This window comes from Austrofundulus limnaeus, unplaced genomic scaffold, assembly GCF_001266775.1.
Source record: "Austrofundulus limnaeus strain Quisiro unplaced genomic scaffold, Austrofundulus_limnaeus-1.0 Scaffold12, whole genome shotgun sequence".
In the NCBI taxonomy this organism is placed as follows: domain Eukaryota; kingdom Metazoa; phylum Chordata; class Actinopteri; order Cyprinodontiformes; family Rivulidae; genus Austrofundulus; species Austrofundulus limnaeus.
The window spans coordinates 1225948-1230236 of NW_013952414.1; positions in this window are offsets into that span (position 1 = coordinate 1225948).

Genomic DNA, 4289 nt, shown 5'->3' on the forward strand with positions numbered 1-4289 from the left:
GTCATCAGACATTTTTAAACTTAATAACATTTCTGTATGTCTTCTCAAAACTCCTCATTTAGTGTTTCAACAACTCAAGTGGGTCCTGACCCAAACTCTGAACCACTGGTTCAGAAAACACCTGGATTATCCATCCATCCATCATCCATCATCCATCATCCATCCATCCATCATCCATCATCCATCATCCATCATCCATCCATCCATCCATCCATCATCCATCCATCCAGGACTGTCTAGTTTTGTATCTGAAACATTCATAGACCTAAATTAGGGAATAACTGGTAATTTGTGACAATAAGCTTGCTTTTGCCAAATCCATTTAAAATCAGAAACATGTTATGTTACAAATTGCAATAGTTTATTATTGTTTATTGCACTTTTATTTGTGTATATCCAACATTTAAAGTAGAGTTTTAAACGTTTCATCCTGGTGACTATCACACTGTTCCTGTGAAACAAAAGTTGATTAGATATAATGTTGTAGCTTAAGAAAGACTTTGTAACTTACAGGAAACTGTTTTTTTTTCTACCATGATCCATGAATTATACAACATCCAGAACTGTTGTGTCACAGTTACTCACTCCTGGGCTTGCGTCACATTTATTTCATTAAGTTTGACACACTTGGCTTTATCAGCAGGATATTGGTTCACATTTCAAGACGAAGTCAGACGAAGCCGACCTCTTTATCTTTGGGGAAACAATAGTGTTGGGCAACTTGACGGCAGTCTCCACTCCAGCTCTGTCTCTGCCACTTTTGCTCCAGTTATGTTCTGCAAATAAAGGCAGACCTTGTCCTAGATTCTGGGAGACGGATCAGAATGAACTTTAAAAGTAGGTGAATTTAGACTTTTTCTTGCCTGTTGGTTTCTAACCGGACAACAAGCTATGAGGAGCTATCTGAGTCTTTCTGCACGTATTTTTTAAATAAAAAGAGAAGAGAAAACTCCATAAAAATATTCATTTTCAAGTGTTAATTAAATAATAGCATCTTTAAACCGTTTAAAAGGACTCATTAGTCCATTTGAATCATTTTGTCAATTGGTTATTAATGAGGAGCAGCTTTTTTTTCAAGCATCACCTGGAACAGATTTCTATGAAAATAATGATTGGGGTAAATTTTGACCAGATTGGTCACTCTTGATTAGGAGAAGGTGGACAAAGCCAAAAGCCGAGATGAATCGGGACACGGTTAGTAAAAGCTGATAGGATGTAAATTACGAAGCATATCAAGATCCGTCTTTTGTTGGTGGAGCTGGAATGATGAAAAGGATGATGAAAGGCTGGGGTGAAAAGCTGAAATGCATTGGTGGGGTGCTGTTTAAAATGTCCTTCATTTCAACAAAATGATTATTGGGGATACTTAGCAGCTTTCACATTAAAATGATTAAGGTCTCATTGAAAAACTAAGAGCTGGTGTGTCTGCAGCCGGTGGGAGGCCTGGAATTAAAGGCTTTGGTGGCAGAAGAATCATGCAGCTAAAAAAAAACCCTTCCAGACTTTGCTGCTTCTGCTCACGTTCAGGTAGCTTCTGCTGCAAGGACACTCATTTTATAACCAGATGTGAGAACAAACTGAAATTTTCTGATGCCTATTTTTTTTAACAAACCGTCAACAGCTCCGTCATGTGACCTGGCTCAGGTGAACGTCGTGAAGAAATGCCCGATAAAGCATAAACTGCAAAAATGTTTTAAAATAAGTTTTGTTTGATTTAAATAAAATGAGTGACGACGAGAGAAAGTGAGCGTAATGTTTGGGTGTCGTATAGGGAGAGTAAAATCAGACAGATTATTAATTGTTTACAAGCCTTGTAAAAAATACTTTCAAATGTAAAGTTGAACATGACTTTCTGTTCATTTTGCTGCTGGATTATACAGAACAGCTGATGTGAAGAATTGACTTGATTAAGAGGAAAATGAAAGAAAACGAACCCTAATTATAGACGTATAACTTCACTGTAAAACCTTTATTCATCCTGCAGCATTTCAAATTGTCCTGTTTTATCCTGTTATCAACGTAATACAAACTTCACACAAAAGTTTTTTTCTGTTAGGCTGTGTGCCAAAACAAATTTTTGTTGTGCAACAAATCTGGGCTTTACACACAGACACACAGATCAATATTTCTTCCTATTACCTGTTAAAAAACTTCTGGGAGACTTTTACAGTTTGGGGTCCCTGTCCAGCTGTTCTGTATGAAGTCATTTAGTAACTTTTCTGTGTAATTTGAACCAGCTGCTCCTGTTTTCTGTCACTTGTTTATGAAACATAAGTCAGCACCACTGGATGTTGTGATGTCATCAACCACACTCAAAAAAACAGATGTGGTGGATTTGATTTAAAAAAAATCATAACTGTTTCTACTCACTTTGTTAACTTTACATTTGTCAGCATAAATTACTGTAAATGTGCTACATTTACTTAATTCAGTTGAGTGGAAACAGTTACCATATTTCTTAATTAAATCCATTATATCTGTTTTTTGAGTGATGCTTTTTACAGATCATGCTTGCAGGATTGCAAGATTTAATCTGTGATTCAGAGTCATATCGATCTTAATGTCTGGATATTTTTTTATGGTTTTCAACAAAACCTCTTCTGGACTTTTAAGAATCAGAAATATTGGCACGTTGTAGTCAATCTTCATGCAGTTTTGTCTTCACGGTTGACTTAGACAATGATATGTGTACCTGCTGAGCGTTTGCTTTACTTGGCTAGGTAACATGATGGGATAATTTTGCATGGAAAGGATTCTTTCCCAAACTAAGATCAGACTCTGCCATTAAAGTTCTTTATAACTGTAAAAGACAATTAAAAGAACCAAAAGTGGGTCGTGTCCAGCAATCTTTGTGAACAAACCCATTTATTAGACAAGCTTGATTAAAATTAGCCCTTTACCAGTGATTTAATTGGTTTTTATGCAAATAAAATGACTATAGTGATACAATTGCACCATTATAATAAACCCATGAAGCTGGTAGCAGCTGTTGTAGCTGGAGGGGTGACACTGAGGATGTCAGGAAGCTCTGGGATCCCGTTTTGTCCTCACTTCATTCATACACATCCGTCTCTCAGGGGACAGAGAGACACTCAATCATCCCCGGCAAGTAGGCCATCTTTCCCTCACTCCACCCGCTCTGGTTAGAAGCTGGAACCGACTGAGTCACAGCAGTGGAGACATGGGTGCTGTTAAAGGGTTAGTTCAGATCTTTTTGTAGTGGGGACGTGTGGAAACGTTACGAACAGTTAATATGTTACCTGAAAGGCTCATTATCACACACCGCCAAAAGCGAGACATGTTGCCTATGTCTGTGTTCATTTGTCTGTAGTGTTAGTAAAATATCTCACGATCAGCTGGATGGAAACTAATCATTAGTTGTTCATCTACGACTCATTAATGTTTGGAGTCAGCCCAAATCAAGATGGCCGCCACAGCCAACACAAAAGTAACTACAGCTGTGGCTGTGTCCAAAACGACAGGCCGGGTCCTCCGGAGGACCCAGACTACCCGATCGAGGTGGGCCGGGTCCTTGGTAGACCGGGAAGACCGGAAAAAAAGAGGCTGTGAATTTGGACGGTCTAGCATCTCGTCCTTATGTCATGCCACCTAGCAACTGTGACAACACTAAACAAGCAAACAAATCAAAATTAGAAAAATATCAATACATTAGCATTATTAATATCACAAAACTACAAAATTAACTTAACGGTAACATTTGAAGAACTAATTGACCCGCTGTAGGTTCATGTTTACTTCACATTTTTTATGACAAAAATAATATTTAAAAACACATCCATACAAATGATAAAAGTATTAGAATTACACCCGCTAAAAAAATTGAATTTTTATATCGCCACATTTTTATTTAAAACATATTCTATTGTCTTGCTTCGTCCGCCATTACTAGCATAAAAAAAATCTCCTGTCAGGCCGCAATGCATTATGGGATACGCTGGGCCGGGAAGGATCCATCGGACCTGTCCTTCGATTCGGGCCAAAGGAAGGACGTATTTGTCGGCCGCATCGGAGGAGTCTTCAGTTTGGGACGTCCTTCGTCGCGGGGCTGTGATGTATGCGGCCGACGAATTCGACCTTCGGAGGACCCGTCCTGATGTTTTGGACACAGCCTGTGTCCAAATTTAGGGGTTGCAGCCCACCTAGGCCACACCCTGGTGTAGGCTGCATAAAGCAGCTGTGAAACCGTTACAATTAAAAAAAAAACATTAATAATTTGAGTTTGGCTCCAGTATCAGTACAAAGTTACTAAACATACATTTAAACATAAA